Source organism: Salvelinus fontinalis, chromosome 22, assembly GCF_029448725.1.
Source record: "Salvelinus fontinalis isolate EN_2023a chromosome 22, ASM2944872v1, whole genome shotgun sequence".
Classification (NCBI taxonomy): Eukaryota; Metazoa; Chordata; class Actinopteri; order Salmoniformes; family Salmonidae; genus Salvelinus; species Salvelinus fontinalis.
Window position 1 is genome coordinate 5,318,040 of NC_074686.1, and position 21,184 is coordinate 5,339,223.

General features: G+C 41.3%; 1 pseudogene; it reads right to left on the reverse strand.

Annotated features, from left to right (window-relative positions):
- Window positions 1-21,184, reverse strand: part of LOC129819455 (zinc finger protein 271-like) — a 30,864-nt pseudogene continuing 9,680 nt past the window's right edge.

Consider the following 21,184-nt stretch of genomic DNA (forward strand, 5'->3'; position numbering starts at 1 on the left):
TTGTTTTTATTTTTTAATCATTCATAAAAATTACAGGTTTAAAACAATTACAGGTGCTTATAGCTTATACTATATCATAAATAGTCTTAACTAAACACAGATTCTAGTTTTCATCCAGCTCACACAGATCGCTGCCTCTGCCCTGTTTACACCTCCAAGGTGCCCTGTTTACACCTCACACAGGAATACACACTCAGAGCCTACTGCCTCAGCCCTGTTTACACCTAGTTTTATCACCCAAAATACTTTGTAAATCTCCTGTCAGTGTTATCTCCCAGAGACCTATCCCCAGTAGAACACACAGACACAATAGTTATAAGAAACCTCTATTCTGTTGCATAAAACATTTGATGCAATTATGTATGTATGTATATGTATTATAACATAATCTTGCTCTCACAGTGTCCACTGAAAGTTGACTAGTAACATCAACTGGGACCTAAAAGACAACCACCATGAGACCCACTAAATCTGCCCAAGAAGAGGCAAACAAAAGAAAAACCCACACCAAACTTAAAGACAGGAAGCAAACCAAAAAGGTGTTGACTCTCCACATCTATCAAGACAACTGGAGCACTGGGCCAGACACTCTTAAATAGTACCTGGACCAGCTCACCACCAATTAACTTAATGGTGAGGCATGGAATAATAAAACATGTCAGGCTGAATGTTTGAAATATAAGTAGGTGATTTGAAACATGCTTCTTCAGTAGTGGAATAAAGACAATTAGCACTTGAATGTTGTCAAGAAATGCTGGAGTGATGTAGGATTGTTAATGAAATGGATTATAGACCAATTTATTTTCCTGCGTCCATGTGTATAGGCTGCAAGTACGTTGAAATGAAGTTGTTTACAAGTCATTGAAAAAATGACCCGAAAATACATATTTTCAACTTTCACTTTCAGCTACAACTATATTGGACTTCAGACATAGTCTTATTTTCAACGTCTTTTCAATGACATTTTGCTAAATGGGAATAGTGCAATGTCAAAACACAGTTTTAACGTGTCCAAATCAATAACCAATATGCAGAAACAGTTTGGGATATATTGAAAACCTAAACATTTTGAAGTGTTGCATTTTGATTCAAGTGGGTCACCAATGCTGTAAGTGTAACACAGCTCTATTTTTGTTAGTCACTTTTTGATAAATCTCATAAATAATACTCTTTCAATTCAGAGCCTGGATTTTTCCCCTGAGGCTAAAATCAATTTAACAAACATTTAGGGCTCTACATTCTGACATTCATTCAAATACTGCTACAACAATATTAAAAACATTCTACATTGTGACATTATTTCATTGATATCATGAAACAACTCCATGTATTTTCTGATGTTTAAATCAGAGATCTTTTATCAGAGTATTTCTTCCCACATTAATCACAGCTAAGAGGTTTCTCTCCTGTGTGTCCCCACTGGTGTTCTTTCAGGATGTTTAGCTGAGTAAAACTCTTCTCACATTGATCATAGCTATAAGATTTCTCTCCAGTGTGTATTCTCTGGTGTATAGTTAGATAGCTGGATGAGGTAAAACTCTTCACACATTGATCACAGCTATAAGATTTCTCTCCTGTGTGTCCCCGCTGGTGTACTATCAGGATGCTTAGCTGAGTAAAACTCCTCCCACATTGATCACAGACGTAAGGTTTCTCTCCAGTGTGAATTATTTGATGTATTTTAAGGTCTGATAAAGAGTTGAATCTCTTCCCACAGTCAGAGCAGCAGTTAGATTTCTTCCCTGTGGGTCTCTGCTGGTGTTTCTTGAGGTGTTCTGATCTGGAGAGACTCTTCTCTGCCTCTTCAGTGTCATGATGTTGTTGAGACTCCCCAGAGGACCCAGGATAGTCACATCTCTCTCCTGTGTGAACGACAAAGTTAGACAGATGGTTAAAGGCCAACAACAGCAGAAATCTACTATTTATTTGAGGTAAAAGGTGATGCCCAGAGCATACCCATGAAGTTGTAAAACAATTGACGTCTGTTAAATTTGACAATTAAGACAGTCAAGATAGCAACAATAGTGATATTTTGTCTTGTTTTCACATTAGTAGTAACATCGATGATTGTAGGCTACAAATAAGTTATTCAAGTTGTTGAAATCCTAAGCAGTGTGCCAGATGACTTTTGGTCTCCAATATCGAATTGCAGCACGAGGGCAAAGCACACACAATTTGATTGCAGATACGCCTCCCTGCTAATGAGGAAACCGTTTCTTCAGTACTACACTGGGGAAGCCCTTCATGTTGGAGAGTGTTTCTACAGTACTATACTGGGGAAGCCCTTCATGTTGGAGAGTGTTTCTACAGTACTATACTGGGGAAGCCCTTCATGTTGGGGGGTGTTTCTACAGTACTACACTGGGGAAGCCCTTCACGTTGGAGGGTGTTTCTACAGTACTATACTGGGGAAGCCCTTCACGTTGGAGGGTGTTTCTACAGTAGTACACTGGGGAAGCCCTTCATGTTGGAAGGTGTTTCTACAGTACTTTACTGGGGAAGCCCTTCATGTTGGAGGGTGTTTTGCCTTTGACACTTCAGCAACTGGTTACAGTGTGTTAGTACAAGGCGTGGAGATGGGTTGCATGGAAGTTTGTTTCTATAATGTGGAACTGGAATCTGATCTTATGTCTCATTCCGTTGTCGTTGGAGTGAGGCCTGGCTGGCCTACCGCTGAAGGGGGTCTCATTTATATTGGGAAATTATTTGACTGTAGGAAAAGTTGTGCCAAATCCTGTAGTTTATAAGGAACCCAGAATTGAGGCCTGATGGGTTATCAGAAAATTACCCTACAGTGTTCCCAGCATGTGACGTTACACGTGCTCTGTCTAAGAAAGTCACCGGGAGCAAGTCTAGTGTTGAGGATGTCAGCGATCCCACCATGGTCGATCTGTCTGAGACGTTTATGGGTGATCCTGATTTCGGTAAACCTCCTTAGTTGACCTCTCCTTTGAAAACACCAAAGGTGAAAGTTTGTAGAACCTCTGAATGAAGAGAGGATCCCTACAGTTGACACTTGGATGTCTAGGAAGCAGCAGATTGCTGAACAGAGTAAAGAATGTAAAAGATGTTTCCCTCTGCCCTCTTTTTGCTGAGATACATCCAGCAGACGAGTTTAATGAAGTTTCTGTTGGTAACATTGACAGAGATTGTGTTCTAATAAGGAAATGGCGGTCTAACAAGGAAATGGCATTCGAATGAGGAAATAGAGCTCTAACAAGGAAATGGAGCTCTAACGAGGAAATGGAGCTCTGACGAGGAAATTGAGCTCTAATGAGGAAATGGCTTTCTAATGAGGAAACAGTGTTCTATTGAGGAAATGGTGTTCTCGCGCCACTTCTGGGCAAGACGAATGGCCCAGTTTATATAAAATTGTTGTTCCAGCTGCGCTTCGACAAGAGATACTGAGGTTGGCTCATGACGGTAGCATGGCAGGTCATCTTGGGGTCAGTAAGACGTCTGAAACAGGATGTTGTGTAAATCCTGTGGCGTTTGCCAGCGGACAGGTAAACCGAACCAAGCTGTACCGGTTGCACCTTTGCAGCCTATTCCTGCTTTTGACAAACCTTTCAGCAGGGTTCTGGTGGACTGTGTTGGTCCTTTGCCCAAAGCCAAGAGTGGTATTTCAGTTAACTAGTGATATACTATTTATAATGCAGACATGATACAGTAGTTCATATGTATTACTGGTTGAGAGTACTCTTCTGTTTGAGAGACATTTTTGGCTTTCTTGCCGGGGGACGTCACAATTTCCTACATTTCCGCCAAGTAGTTCTATGCTCAGGTGGGCGCTCCCTCAACATTATCAGGACAGAGAAACCAGACATGCTCATTGCTCACATGGAGCACTCCAAACAAAATGAGAGCGGTAAAGCCCAATATACTACCCACCACTGCCGTAAGCTCTCGTTGGCTGGCCCTCACTACATATTTGTCATCAAACCCACTGGCTCCAGTTCATCCATAAGTCTTTGCTAGGTAAAGCCCTACCTCATCTCAGCTCACTGGTCACCATAGCAACACCCACCCATAGCACGCGCTCCAGCAGGTATATTTCACTGGTCATCCCCAAAGCCAACACTTACTTTGGCCGCCTTTCCTTCCAGTTCTCTGCTGCCAATGACTGTAACGAATTACAAAAATCACTGAAGCTGGAGTCTTATATCTCCCTCTCTAACTTTAAGCATCAGCTGTCAGAGCAGCTTACCGATCACTGTACCTGTACACAGCCGATCTGTAAATAGCCCACCAAACTACCCCATCCCCATATTGTTATTTATCCTCACCCTCTTTTGCACCCTTGTTTATGTGAAGCTCTGTGTTGTTGTTTTTGTCGCACTGCTATGCTTTATCTTGGCCAGGTCGCAGTTGTAAATGAAAACTTGTTCTCAACTGGCCTACCTGGTTAAATAAAGGTGAAATATTTTTTTTTTAAATGACTAATTAATACATGCATTAACAGAAATGAATGTAACCAAATGACAGGAAGTGACGGTACATTTACTACTGGTGACAATTGTAAAGGGGAATTGATATAATAAACTTAATCCAAGGGCAATCAATTAACACAATGAAACAATGAAGGAGCAAGAATTGGTGGAAGCCAGCGGAGGACATTCTGAAGAGAGACTCACCTATATCTTCACCACACAACCCTCCCCTTCTTCTTGTCTCAACATTTTAAATTCTACTCAAGAGACATTATCTTCACACCTATTTGAGCTGCTTTTCAATGAAAGCCGCAACTCAATAATAATAATAACGCTGGGGCGGCAGCGTAGTCTAGTGGTTAGAGTGTTGGACTAGTAACCGAAAGGTTGCAAGATCGAATCCCCGAGCTGACAAGGTACAAATCTGTCGTTCTGCCCCTGAACAAGGCAGTTCACCCACTATTCCTAGGCCATCATTGAAAAAAATTATGTGTTCTTAACTGACTTGCCTAGTTAAATAAAGAAAAAATAATTAGCAAGGCCTATTGCCACACGCACTGCCCAAATAGGCAAATTATAAGCTTGTGATTTGAAACCATACACAGCCATTTTTTTTTAAAGGCGCTAATGAACCTCTATCAGATGGACTGTATAGAACAGTGTGGTCATCTCTGTCAGATATGAACCTCTATCAGGTGGACTCTATAGAACGGTGTGTTCTAATAAAAAACTATAGGAGTTGTCTCCAGATGCATATTCATGCCATGAGGCTAGTACCTTTAGCATCTCTCTCCATTGAATACAGGCGGTTGAAGTCAACAACTCTCAGAATAAAAAAAAATAGAACACAATAATAAGATGAATCCACCAATCCAAAGACAGAATAGGCGGGAGCTAGACAACCCGCAGTGCCGCTTTGTGGACAACGACTCCCCTTGTTTGGGCCAGGAGGCATCTTGTCAGTGTATCCATTATCTTTGGTGTAACCAACCCAACTCCCGCATGGCACTATTGGGGGGCACGGTGTGTAGTAAAACTTCACTACACAAAAACCATTACATGCTGTGCCCCCCAGTCTGCGGTTAGCAGATAGACCCTTCTCAAATATATATGTTAAGTCACTTTTTGGAAACGGAACGGAGAAAACAAGGGGTAGCTTGTTCTCTAAGTCGTCTGATTCTAGACATATCAGTCATCATCCTAGGGCCCTCCATCGAAGAGGTATTGACGAGCCAACTCTGAATATCCAAAGTTAAAAACTAATTTAAGGCGGTACTTACTGGTGTTAATCAGATCTCCTATCGCCACCTCTTCATCTTTCAATGTGACAGTAATTTCCCCTTTCTTCTTCACTCCAAAAACAAAATCCTCTTCTTTCAGTCACATCCTCCTCTTTCACTCTGAACGTGTCTTCCTCTTCTTTCACTGTAACAGCCTCAACCTCTACTTGTTTTTTAACTGTGACATCCTCTTCCTCTTTCACGACAATGTTCAGCCACAGAGCTTCTTTCTCCGTCCAGCAGACCCCATCTTCTTTAGCAGGAGGGGTGAACCTTAGTGAACTCATGTTCGGGGATGTTAGCTAGCTAGCTATCATTAGCGACCAGACTAGTGCTAACTTACCCAGCCAGCTACTATAGCTGACTAATAAAACATCACGTAATATTAAATTAAATAGGTTAACAAGTAGATATGATAGTGTGTCTAAAACACACCGATAGCGTATAAACAGCTGGAATCTTTCGGCTATGTTGGCTAGCAAGCTACCGAGGTGGTCGACTAGCTGTTTATGAAGAACCGTCCAGTAGATTATACGTCACGCTAGCAGCATCGCCTGAAAGACTCACATCGCCGTCTGGAGTGGGAAACGCAGTTGAGGATCATATTTTATTTTCAGACAAAGATTATATGGATTTAATTAAATACTATTATATTGAGACATACAAAGACAGGGATGTGTTGATTGATTAGTGCGAATAAAAAATGTTTACCACAGCATTTAAGGCTGTTTCATTAAGTCATACTAAATCTAAATAAGTAGCTAGCTACTGTAGGTCTATACTGCTCCTACATGGTGTAACAATACATCATGTAGATGTATATAATGAACAGACTAGGTCTATACTGCTCCTACATGGTGTAACAATACATCATGTAGATGTATATAATGAACAGACGAGGTTCTATTCTATTCTACTGTATCTTAGTCTATGTATTACTCATCTCATATGTATATACTGTATTCTATTCTATTCTACTGTATCTTAGTCTATGTATTACTCATCTCATATGTATATACTGTATTCTATTCTATTCTACTGTATCTTAGTCTATGCTGCTCTGACATCACTCGCCCAAATATTTATATATTCTTAATTCCATTCCTTTAGATTGTGTGTATTGTTAGATATTACTTGTTAGATATTACTGGACTGTTGGAGCTAGAAACACAAGCATTTTGCTACACCTGCAATAACATCTGCTAAATACGTGTATGTGAAAAATAAAATGTGATTTGATATATAGAGGTCTGGTGTTAGAGATCATTCCACACTATGTTCTACTACCCAGGTCTGGTGTTTGAGATCATTCCACACTCTGTGTTCTACTACCCAGGTCTGGTGTTGGAGGTCATTCTACACTGTGGATCTCCTGCATGTATTATCTGATTTTTAATCAGACCACTTGACAGAGTATCTCTTGTCACATTGATCACAGCTATAAGGTTTCTATCCTGTGTGTGTTCTCTGGTGCTCTTTAAGGCTTTCTCCCTGAGAAAAGTTTTTCCCACATTGCTCACAGCTATATGACTGCTCTCCTGTGTGTGTTCTCTGGTGTGATACCAGGTTGCTTGACTGAGTAAAACTCTTGCCACACTGATCACAGCCATAAGGCTTCTCACCTGTGTGTGTTCTCTGGTGTGTTTTCAGATTACTTGAATGAGTAAAACTCTTCCCACATTGATTACAGCTATAAGGCTTCTCTCCTGTGTGTGTTCTCTGGTGTCCTTTAAGGTGTCCTATCCGAGAAAAGCTTTTCCCACATTGCTCACAGCTATATGACTGCCCTCCTGTGTGTGTTCTCTGGTGTGATAGCAGCTTGCTTGACTGAGTAAAACTCTTTCCACAATGATCACAGCTATAAGGCTTCTCTCCTGTGTGTGTTCTCTGGTGTCCTTTAAGGTATCCTATCCGAGAAAAGCTTTTCCCACATTGCTCACAGCTATATGGCTTCTCTCCTGTGTGTGTCCTCTGGTGTAATACCAGGTTTCTTGAATTAGTAAAACTCTTGCCACACTGATCACAGCGATAAGGCTGCTCTCCTGTGTGTGTTCTCTGGTGTGAAACCAGGTTGGTTGACCGAGTAAAACCCTTGCCACACTGATCACAGCTATATGGCTGCTCTCCTGTGTGTGTTCTCTGGTGTGATACCAGGCTACTTGACTGAGTAAAACTCTTGCCACATTGATCACAGGTATAAGGTTTCTCTCCTGTGTGTGTTCTCTGGTGTGAAACCAGGTTGGTTGACTGAGTAAAAGTCTTGCCACACTGATCACAGCTGTAAGGCTGCTCTCTTGTGTGTGTTCTCTGGTGTGTTTTCAGATTACTTGATTTAGTAAAACTCTTCCCACATTGATCACAGCTATAAGGCTTCTCTCCTGTGTGTACTCGCTGATGTATTTTAAGTTTTGATGAAGATTTGCAATGTTTCCCACAGTCAGAGCAGCAGTGAGGTTTCTTTCCTGTGGGTCTCTGCTGGTGTTTCTTGAGGTGTTCTGATCTGGAGAGACTCTTCTCTGCCTCGTCAGCTTCATGATGTTGTTGAGACTTCCCAGAGGATCCATTATAGTCCCGTCTCTCTCCTGTGTGAACGACAAAGTCAGACAGATGGTTAAAGGCCACAACAGCAGAAAACCACTGTTTATTTTAGGTAAAAGGTGATGCCCAGAGCATACCCATGAAGTTGTACAACAATTGACGTCTGTTAAATTATTTGACAATTAAGACAGTCAAGTTAGCAACAATCATATTTTGTCTTGTTTTCACATTAATAACTTATTTCTAGTTACCACTAAAGTTGTTGAAATCCTAAGCAGTGTGCCAGACGACCTTTGGTCTCCAACATAAGCCCCTTTCTGTGTTAGCTAAAATTGCAGCACGAGGTCAATGCACAAACAATTTGATTGCAGAAACTCCTCCCTGCTAATGAGGAAACCGCTAGTTATGGACGTAGTATATCTGCCTGGAGCAAAAATGGTGAGCAAAGATTTTAGTTTTTCTCAATGTATTCTGAATATTACAGCTCACAATCAGTGCAAGATCAGGAGTGCTACTCAAGGAAACTCACATTAAGATCTGTCGCTATTTACTAATTCACAACCGTGGGAGAAAACTCAAGGGAGTTCTCATAGGCTGACAGCAAAAATAGCCTCCATTTCCAGGTTGCTTATGAGTGCATTTCACATATCTTTTGGATTATAATTGTAACGCTCGTTTGAATGTCTTGATTAATATAATGTTTGTGTTATTGTTGCAAATAAACTGCTTTATACTTAACACTTCAACCAGTAAAATGCTCTTTGCCATCAGCCTGACAATGAGGGTTTGAAAACCAGGTGTTTACAAATTGGCCCATAACTTCAGCTAACAATAACATAGACCTACTGTAGGACCCATAACTTCACCTAACAACAACATAGACCTAGGACTATAAATCATTTAATATTTCAGGTGAAACATGGAAACTAAAATGTCTTTGTCATGACATTTCATAACCTGATCACCAGATAATTTTGTGAATAATCCCACTAGGCTACTCTGTAATGTGTTGTCATTCTAAATGTTCTGAATAAAGGAAAATAGCTGTGTGTTGTACAATAGCCTATCCATCAAGGAACAGTTCTCTACACATTATGAGCTAAGTATCTCTGCGTGCAAACAGACTAACGAGACCCTACTGTAAATCAAGCAGATAATAACACATTATAAACATAAATTTGTTAGGGATGTTGGATCCAACGTGGAGCACGGCATAACTGTCTTTACCAGAGTAATGAATGAAGAAGCACATTTGACTGGCATGCAGAAAATTATTTCCTGGATCAGCTGATGATAGTTGAACATGTGACTGTAACTAAACAGCTACAGTATTAAGTATTATGTGTAATTATTGAAGAACCGCGTTTGGGTGTTGTGAATCAACTTAAGGTGACTCTCGGTTAGAACCATTGGATTTAGCAAACTCTGAAATGATTTAGGATTTCTGTGCCCATGAAAACTGTTTTCCCAGCGTAACATAAGGAGACACTAAATGTTACGTAGTTAAGAGTGCATTTCAGAAATCTGAATACAAAACAACTGTCCCACAGCAAGATCCAGTATTTAAGTTGAAGTTCATCATATGACAAGCGTAACGTTATGAGTATAACTATTGTTCTCTGAAGGAGGGAAACTAGGTACAACATACTATTAAATCCACACCTCGCTGGAAGCCTCACCTTCCACAGGTGATGAGCGTGAGAGTCGGATTTATTCCTTAAATTTAATACCGCACTTCACCGACCCAGGAAGTGGCGGGGCCAAACAGGTGTTGTACCTCGGTAGAAATGGTAAGATAAATTGGCACTTCAAATGGAAAAAGTTTGCAGATTTTACCGGAAACTTCAGGAGCATAACGTCAGAATTTACGAAGGCCAGCAGCAGGTCGGGAATTGGTTATTTTCTTCTGGTTATATTGATCTCTGGCTTAATCAAGTCATTTGTGTGTCTTAATTACTTACTCAAACGCTTGAAGCATCAGTTCAGTTCAAGTTCCGCACATACAGTTGATTTTATTAAACACAGACAGTTGATTTTATTAAACACATACGGTTGATTTTATTAAACACATGGGGTGTGTCTATATGGAAAAATACACGTCATAACATTTCAACCAATCAATTGGTAGAAATAAAATACTATTTAAAAAAAATTAATCTGGGACAGCCCTAGAACATACATGCATTCAAATCCCTTCCCTTTTTACACATTTTGTTACGTTACAGCTTTATTCTAAAATGGATTACATTTTTTTAAATGATCAATGACAATACCTCATAATGACATCACAATACCCCATAAAAGTGAGAAAAAAGTTTAGAAATGCTTGCATACCAGTGGTTGTATCTCTCTAGGTCATGTCAGTAGGTTACAGTAGGTTGTATCTCTCTAGGTCATGTCAGTAGGTTACAGTAGGTTGTATCTCTCTAGGTCATGTCAGTAGGTTACAGTAGGTTGTAACTCTCTAGGTCATGCCAGTAGGCTACAGAAGGTTGTATCCAAGTGGTTGTATCTCTCCAGGGCATGCCAGTAGGTTACAGTAGATTGTATCTCTCTTGGTCATGCCAGTAGGCTGCAGTAGGTTGTAACTCTCTAGGTCATGCCAGTAGGCTGCAGTAGGTTGTAACTCTAGGATATGCCAGTAGGCTACAGTAGATTGTAACTCTCTAGGTCATGCCTGTAGGCTACAGTAGGTTGTATCTCTCTAGGTCATGCCAGTAGGTTACAGTAGGTTGTATCTCTCTAGGTCATGCCAGTAGGTTACAGTAGGTTGTATCTCTCTAGGTCATGCCAGTGGGTTACAGTAGGTTGTATCTCTCTAGGTCATGCCAGTAGGCTACAGTAGGTTGTATCTCTCTAGGTCATGCCAGTAGGCTACAGTAAAGTTATATCTCTCTAGGTCATGCCAGTAGGCTACAGTAGGTTGTATCTCTCTAGGTCATGCCAGTAGGTTACAGTAGATTGTAACTCTAGGTCATGCCAGTAGGTTACAGTAGGTTGTATCTTTCTAGGTCATGCCAGTAGGTTACAGTCGGTTGTATCTTTCTAGGTCATGCCAGTAGGTTACAGTCGGTTGTATCTTTCTACATTTACATTTACGTCATTTAGCAGACGCTCTTATCCAGAGCGACTTACAAATTGGAAAGTTCATACATATTCATCCTGGCCCCCCCGTGGGGAATGAACCCACAACCCTGGCGTTGCAAGCGCCATGCTCTACCAACTGAGCCACACGGGACCAGTAGGTTACAGTCGGTTGTATCTCTCTAGGACATGCCAGTAGCTTACAGTAGGTTGTAACTCCAAGTGGTTGTATCTCTCTAGGTCATGCCAGTAGGCTACAGTTGGTGGAAACAATTATCAACCCAATGTGGAAAGTGTGGAATTTGGTCAACAACAAAATGAATGGCTTATTTGCTACGTGAAGTTTACTTGATCCAAAAGAAGTTTCATAATGCTTAAGTTGTTATGTGGACACGTGACATACCGACAACTTTGATACAAAACACTATAGGAGTTGTCTCCAGATCGCTATGTGCACATGTGAAATTTTAAACAAAAAACGTTATTTAACTAGGCAAGTCAGTTAAGAACAAATTCTTATTTTCAATGACGGCGTAGGAACAGTGGGTTAACTGCCTTGTTCAGGGGCAGAACGACAGATTTTTACCTTGTCAGCTCGGGGATTCGATCTTGCAACCTTTAGGTTACTGGCCCAACGGTGTAAGCACTAGGCTGCCTGCCGCACCAGCAACTTTGATAAAAACACTATAGGAGTTGTCTCCAGATCGCTATGCATATTCATGCTAGTAGCTTTGCATCTCTCTCCATTGAATACAGGCGGTTGACGACAACAACCCTCATAGAATATAAACAATAGATTACAATAATAAGATGTATCCACCAATCCATAGACAGGATAGGCGGGAGCTAGACAACCCGCAGTGCCGCTTTGTGGACAACGACTCCCCGTGTTAGGGCAGAGACATCTTGACAGTATATCCATAATCTTTGGTGTAGCCAACCCGACTCTCGCATGGCACTATTGGGGGGCACGGTGTGTAGTAAAACATCACTACATTAAAATCACTACATGCCGTGCCCCCCAGTCTGCGGTCAGCAGATATATATATATATTTGAGAAGGGTGTATGTGTAACAGTATAACTTTAAACCGTCCCCTCGCCCCGACACGGGCGCGAACCAGGGACCCTCTGCACACATCAACGACGGTCGCCCACGAAGCATCGTTACCCATCGCTCCACAAAGGCCACGGCCCTTGCAAAGCAAGGGGCAACACTACTTAAGTCTCAGAGCAAGTGACGTAACTGATTGAAATGCTACTAGCGCGCACCCGCTAACTAGCTAGCCATTTCACATCCGTTACACTCACCCCCCTTTCAACCTCCTCCTTTTCCGCAGCAACCAGTGATCCGGGTCAACAGCATCAATGTAACAGTATAACTTTAAACCGTCCCCTTGCCCCGACACGGGCGCGAACCAGGGACCCTCTGCACACATCAACAACGGTTGCCCACGAAGCACGGTCGTTACCCATCGCTCCACAAAGGCCGAGGCCATTGCAAAGCAAGGGGCAACACTACTTAAGTCTCAGAGCAAGTGACGTAACTGATTGAAATGCTACTAGCGCGCACCCGCTAACTAGCTAGCAATTTCACATCCGTTACATATGTTAAGTCACTTTTTTGGAAACGGAACAGAGAAAACAAGGGGTAGCTTGCTCTCGAGGTCGTCTGATTCTAGACATACCAGTCATCATCCCAGGGCCCTCCGTTGAAGAGGTATTGACTAGCCAACTCCGAATATCCAAAGTTAAAAAAAAATTTAAGGCAGTACTTACTGGTGTTAATCAGATCTCCAATCTCATCTTCTTCATCTTTCAATGTGACAGTAATCTCTCCTTCCTTCTTCACTCCAAAAACTACATCCTCCTCTTTCCCTTCCTCTTTTACTGTAACATTCTCCTCCTCTTTCACTCTGAACGAGTCTTTCTCTTCTTCTTTCACTGTAACAGCCTCACCCCCAACTTCTTTTTTCACAGTAACGTCCTCTTCTTCCTCCTCCTCTTTCACGACAATGTTCAGCCCCAGAGCTTCTTTCTCCGTCCAGCAGACCTCATGTTCTTTAACAGGAGGGGAGTAGTTTAGGGAGCTCATGTTCGGGGATGTTAGCTAGCTAGCTATCATTAGCGACTAGGCTAGTGCTAACTTAACCAGTCAGCTACTATAGCTGACTAATAAAAAATAACGTAATATTAAATTAAATAGGTTAACAAGTAGATACGACAGAAGTGTGTCTAACACACAGTAGGTAATATAGACTGAAAGCGTATAAATAGCTTGAATCTTTCGGCTATGTTGGCTAGCAAACTACCGAGGTGGTTGACTAGCTGTTTATGAAGAACCGTCCACTAGATTATACGTCACGCTAGCAGCATCGCCTGAAAGACGCACATCGCCGTCTGCTGACTGGAGTGGGAAACGCAGTTGAGGATCATATTTTATTTTCAGACAAAGATTATATGGATTTAATTAAATAATACTATTATATTGAGACATACAAAGACCTGAATGTGTTGATTGAGTAGTGCGAATAAAAAATGTTTATTACAGCACATTTAAGTCAGTTTCATTAAGTCAAACTAAATCTAAATAAGTAGCCAGCTACTGTAGGTCTTTGCTGCTCCTACATGGTGTAACAATACATCATGTAGATGTATATAATGAACAGACTAGGTCTATACTGCTCCTACATGGTGTAACAATACATCATGTGGGGCTTTAAGGCGATGCTGTTAGTGTGACGTATATTCTAGTGGACGGAACGCTTTTTTCAACAGCAGCAACAGTTAGTTAGCCATCTCGGTAGCTTGCTAGCCAAAATTGCTGAACCAATTAAGCTATTTCGACGCTTTAGTGTATATTAGCCTCTGTGCTTTAAACCCACTTCTGTCGTCTAGTTTATTATCCTATTTAATTTCATATTTACAGTGTTTTTGTTATTAATCAGCTAGCGGGCTGGTTAAGTTAGCATTAGCCTAGCTAGCTAACACCCCTGTTACGGAGTCTAGTTGATAGGTAATCGACTAGCTGGACTGTTCCCCAGACTCCACGCGTAGGGATTTGTACAATGCTTAACAAGGCTATTGAACTTGACATTGGTGTCTGTCTTTATTCCTTTATCCAACATATCATACTGAAACAATCCCGACCATGAGTTCACTAAACTACTCTCCTCCTGCTGAAGAAGAGGAGGTCTGCTGGACGGAGAAAGAAGCTCTCGTGAAAGAGGAGGAGGCAGGGAAAGATGTTACAATACGAAAACAAGTAGAGGGTGAGTCTGTTACAATTAAAGAAGAAGAGAAAGACATTTCAGTTAAAGAAGAGGAAGATGCGTTCCGAGAGGAGGAGGAGGATGCAGTTTTTGGAGTGAAAGAGGAGGGGGAGATTTTAAGGCATCCAATGGTTCTAATGATGAACGTGCCCTGATTAACACTCGTAAGTACTGTCTTAAAAACAGAGGCACAAGCTCTACAAGTGTTAACCTGATGTGTGAAAGGGGAAATATGCAATTGCTACATCCACATTTGGACTTTTAAATTATTTAGTTCTAGCCATTGATTCTTGAAGAATATAACACATGCCTCATGTGCTTAGTTCAACTGTTGTACCCCATCAGAACCCCAAATAAGCTTTTTGTACTCCAATGTTTAGAAACAATCCAAATGTAAACTAACACTGTATAGCCTCAACATGGTTAAAACTATAATGTTGATATCATGGATGGTCAGTCCTTGCATCCATAGGTCTGTTTATGAATTTGAAACTAGTTACTATTACCAAACAGTGGTGGAATTACAGCTTTATTATTGTTTGAACTGCAGATTGTTTGATTGATGTGTGGCTTTTTTAAAGGGACATCCTAGTTTTTAAACAGAAACAAAATGGCTGCCCAAAGACCTGAGCTGTGTTTGAATTCTCATACTAACCATACTATTTGTGAAGTAAATTGAGTATATAGTATGCTTATTTGTCATAGTATGGTATAGTTAGTATGCCAAAAGTTCCTGGATGTCGTACTACATTCGCCAAAATACAAAGTATACATGCAGAGGACACTTTCTGTGCTTTTGGGCACATAATGCAATTCTTCAGGAAATATGCGTGGCTTTAACGTTTTCAGATTTGAAGAAAATGGCGGAAAATATGCAGCCGAAGTCCGACGAGAGAGCGGATACACATGAACTGCTTTAACTAATTTTGACAAATGTTGAGCAATGTAATAAAGTAATGACTTTTCAAATAAGTTACATGTTATTTTAGCTACATTATCCTTACAAACCGCATAGTATATCTTTACAGCCATTATGTACCAGTATGTCAGCTAGCTACCTAACGTTAGTTGGCTACAAACGTGCCAGTATATTAACTATATTCTAACTAACTACCCAACGTTTATTGACCTGATTGTTCACGTTGTTCTTAGTCGTTGTGCTTTCTCATTGGACATTTAATTTGGGTGCCTTCGTAAATTCGCAATGCAAATAGTCTGGGTAGCCATTTGATTAGATGTCCAGGAGTCTTATGGCTTGGGGGTAGAAGCGGTTTAGAATAGTCTGGGTAGCCATTTGATTAGATGTTCAGGAGTCTTATGGCTTGGGGGTAGAAGCTGTTTAGAAGAGGTAGGGCCTTCCTCTGACACAGCCTGGTATAGAGGTCCTGGATGGCAGAAAGCTTGGCCCCAGTGATGTACTGGGCCATTTGCACTACCCTCTGTAGTGCCTCGCGTTCAGAGGCCGAGCAGTTGCCATACCAGGCAGTGATGCAACCAGTCGGGATGCTATCGATGGTGCAGCTGTAGAACCTTTTGAGGATCTGAGGACCCATGCCAAATCTTTTCAGTCTCCTGAGGGGAAATAAGTTTTGTTGTGCCTTTTTCACAACTGTCTTGGTATGCTTAGACCATGTTAGTTTGTTGGTGATGTGGTGACCTGCTCCACTACAGCCCGTCGATGAGAATGGGGGCATGCTCGGTCCTCTTTTTCCTGTAGTCCACAATCATCTCCTTAGTCTTGATCACGTTGAGGGAGAGGTTGTTGTCCTTGCACCACACGGCCAGGTCTCTGACCTCCCTATAGGCTGTCTTGTCGTTGATCAGGCCTACCACTGTTGTGTCATCGGCAAACTTAATGATGGTGTTGGAGTCGTGCAGTCATGAGTGAATGAGCAGTCATGAGTGAACAGGGCGTACAGGAGGGGACTGAGCATGCACCCCTGAGGGGCCCCTGTGTTGAGGATCAGCGTTGTTACCTACCCTTACCACCTGGGGTCGGCCGTCAGGAAGTCCAGGATCCAGTTGCAGAGGGAGGTGTTTAGTCCCAGGTTCCTTAGTTTATTGATTAGCTTTGAGGGCATGATGGTGTTGAACGCTGAGCTGTAGTTAATGAATAGCCTTCTCACATAGGTGTTCCTTTTGTCCAGGTGGGAAAGGGCAGTGTGGAGTGCAACAGAGATTGCATCATCTGTGGATCTGTTAGGGCGGTATGCAAATTGGAGTGGGTCTTGGGTTTCTGGGATAATGGTGTTGTGAGCCGTGACCAGCCTTTCAAATCACTTCATGGCTACAGACGTCAGTGCTATGGTTCGGTAGTCATTTAGGCAGGTTACCTTAGTGTTCTTGGGCACAGGGACTATGGTGGTCTGCTTAAAACATGTTGGTATTACAGACTCGGACAGGGAGAGGTTGAAAATAACAGTGAAGACACTTGCCGGTTGGTCAGCGCATGCTCGCAGTACACATCCTGGTAATCCGTCTGGCCCTACAGCCTTGTGAATGTTGAACTTTTTAAAAGTCTTACTCACATCGGCTGCGTAGGGCATGATCACACAGTCTTCCGGAACAGCTGGTGCTCTCATGAATGTTTCAGTGTTATTTGCTGTAGTTTAGCTCTTCTGTCACTGGGCATCTATCGGCTGTGCTTCCCTTTGTAGTCTGTAATGGTTTGCAAGCCTTGCCACATCCAACGAGCGTCAGAGCCGGTGTAGTGCGATTGGATCTTAGTCCTGTATTGACACTTTGCCTGTTTGATGGTTCGTCGGAGGGCATAGCGGGATTTCTTATAAGCTTCCGGGTTAGAGTCCCGCTCCTTGAAAGCGGCAGCTCTAGCCTTTAGCTTAGTGCGGATGTTGCCTGTAATCCATGGCTTCCGATTGGGGTATGTACGTACGGTCACTGTGGGGACGACGTCATCGATGCAGTTATTGATGAAGCCAATGACTGTTGTGGTGTACTCCTGAATGCCATCGGAGGAATCCCGGAACATATTCCAGTCTGTGCTGCAAAACAGTCCTGTAGCTTTGCATCCGCTTCATCTGACCACTTTCGTATTGATGGAGTCACTGGTGCTTCCTGCTTTAATTTTTGCTTGTAAGCAGGAATCGGGAGGATAAAATTATGGTCAGATTTGCCAAATGAAGGGGGGGGGGAGCTTTGTATGCATCTCTGTGTGTGGAGTAAAGGTGGTCCAGAGTTATCTTCCCTCTGGTTGCACATTTAACATGCTGATAGAAATTTGGTAAGACGGATTTAAGTTTCCCTGCATTAAAGTCCCCGGCTACTAAGACCACTGCCTCTGGGTGAGCGTTTTCCTGTTTGTTTATGGCGGAATACAGCTCATTCCATGCGGTCTTAGTGCCAGCCTCAGTCTGTGGTGGTATGTAAAACAGCTACGAAAAATACAGATAAACTCTCTAGGTAGCTCGTGTGGTCTACAGCTTAACATGAGATACTCTACCTCAGGCAAGCAATAGCTCGAGACTTCCTTAGATATCGTGCACCATCTGTTATTTACAAAATACATAGTCCGCCGTCCCTTGTCTTACCAGACGCCGCTGTTCTATCCTGCCGGTGCAGCGTATAACCATCCAGCTGTATGTTGATAATGTTGTTGTTCAGCCACGACTCCGTTTTGAATGTTCCGTTGGTAGTTTAGTCTTTGTGGTCATCAATTTTATTTTCCAAAGATTGCACGTTTGCTAGCAGAATGGAAGGAAGTTAAGCTTGTCATATGATGAACTTCAACTTAAATACTGGATCTGCTGTCGGACAGTTTTTTTGTATTCAGATTTCTGAAATGCACTCTAACTACGTAACATTTACTGTCTCCTTATGTTACGCAGGGAAAACAGTTTTCATGGGCACAGAAATCCTAAATCATTTCAGAGTTTGCTAAATCCAATTGTTCTAACCGAGAGTCACCTTAAGTTGATTCACAACACCCAAATGGATCCTGTCATGTGATTCTAAAAATAATTACACATTATTCATAATGTGTAGAGAACTGTTCCTTGATGGAATATAGACATTGATAGGCTGTTGTACAACACACAGAGCTATTTTCCTTTATTCAGGACATTTAGAATGACAACACATTAAAGAGTAGCCTAGTGGGATTATTCACAAAATTATCTGGTGATCAGGTTATGAAATGTCATGACAAAGACATTTTATTTTCCATGTTTCACCTGAAATATTAAATTATTTATAATCCTGTTATGTGAAGTTACGGGTCACACAGTAGGTCTATGTTGTTGTTAGCTGAAGTTATCGGTCCTACAGTAGGTCTATGTTGTTAGGTGAAGCTATGGGTACAACAGTAGGTCTATGTTATTGTTAGGTGAAGTTATGGGCCAATTTGTTGAACACTTAGTGTACAAACCCTCATTGTCAGGCTGATGGAAAACTAGCCAAAGAGCATTTTACTGGTTGAAGTTGTTTTTAAATATAAAGTAGTTAATTTTGACAATAACACAAACATTATTCTAATCAGGACATTCAAACAAGCCTTACAATTATAATCCAAAAGTAATGTGAAATGCACTGTAAATGGAGGCTATTTTTGCTGTCAGCCTATGACCCCACGGTGGTGAATTAGTGAATAGACACAGAGCTTAATGTGAGTTTCCTTGAGAAACTCAAAGTAGCTGAGCTGTAATATTCAGAATATAATGTGAAAAACTAGAAGCAATTTTGGTAAATAGTAGTATCCTCATTAGCATGGAGGACTTTCTGAAACCAGATTGCTTGCGCATCACCCTTGTCGCAATTTTAGCAAACACAGAAAGGGGCCTATATTGGAGACAAACTCATCTGGCACAGTGCTTGGGATTTGTAGGTAAATATCAAACATATATGTTTATTTTGAATAATTGAATAAACTATGTAAATAATACAAACGTATTTGATTTATGTAAATTCCATGAATACTGTATATGTCTATTTTGAGTTTAGTCAGAATAGCCATGGAGGGTGAAAGGATAGCAGCCCCAACTGTCAGTGAGAGAGTAGGCTATTCTTGATAGGGCAGGTGCTTTTGTGTAGTTCCTGTCCCTAGAAGTGAGGATGGAGATAATAGTAACATAATATTCAGTGTGGTGTAATTTGATTATAATGAAGTCTGTTTCTTGTGAGGTAGGGGTACCCCTCTCCTAGTATTTCTGTCCACCATCTTTGATCCAGTTCAGTTCTGTGTAGGGGCACCCCTCTCTCCTAGTATTTCTGTCCGCCATCTTTGATCCAGTTCAGTTCTGTGTAGGGGTACCCCTCTCTCCCAGTATTTCTGTCCACCATCTTATAGCTGTGATCAATGTGGGAAGATTTTTACTACATCTAGTGATCTGACGGTACACCAGAGAACACACACAGGAGAGAAAACGAATAGCTGTGATCAGTGTGACAAGAGATACTCTGATAAAAGATATCTTATCAAGCATCAGAAAATACATTCATGAAGGAGGGTTTTCATGACATCAATGAAATAATGTCACACTGTAGAATATTTTAACATTGTAGTAGGAGTATTTTAATGATGTAAGTGTAGAATGTTTTAACATTCTAGAAGGAGTATTTTAATGATGTCACAATGAAGAACCCTAAATGTTTGCCCCCTGTTCTATTGGTTTCGGCGTGATATGGATATCAGATTTTATGCAATGTTGCAAGCTTGCTATCTCAAGTTTTGGGCTGACCCAGTTGATAGTTGATACAATGTTTCCAGTTCGTTGTAGACAGGCCATGCTTAGCTAATGTAATTTCTAGGATATTTTCTACCTGCAGGCTGCAATGTTTTTATTTGTTTGCTTTATGTAGGCTATTTTTACATAGTTGGCAATGGCAATAAAAGTTACTTTTAGATTTGTATCATTTTCATTTAGATAGAATGTAGATTAATCACAGATAATGATCTTGAGATACGATTATAAATTAAATGAAACTGTTCCACGAAAATGTGCATATGTAAATCCTAACTGGCACCAGATCAGTTGAAATGGTGAGATAAATTGCCACTCCAAATGGAAAAGGTTGCCGACCACTGGTGTAGCCCATTACCGGAAACTTCAGGATCATAATGGCAGAATTTCTCTCTCTTCTGGTTAGGTTATCTTGATCTCTGGCTCCCTCGAGTCATTTGTGTGTCTTAATTATTTGATCAAACAGCGTGCTTAAAGCATCAGACAAGTTCAGTACATACAGTTGATTTTATTAAAACACATGAGGTGTGTCTATATATGGAAAAATACACACATCGATTGGTAGAAATAACAGATGACTCTTGGTTGACCAAGATTTATTTTAGGTGGGGACAGCACTAGAACATGATTTTGGGGCTCCCGAGTGGCGCAGCGGTCTAAGACACTGTATCTCAGTGCTTGAGGCGTCACTACAGACACCCTGGTTCGAGTCCAGGCTGTGTCACAACCGGCCGTGATTGGGAGTTAAATAAAGGTAACATTTTTAAAAATAAAATTAAACAGAGATCATTCAGAAAGTTCAGAGCCCTTCCCTTTACACATTTTGTTACGTTACAGCTTTATCTTAAAATGGATTTAAAAATAGAATCCTCATTAATCTACACAC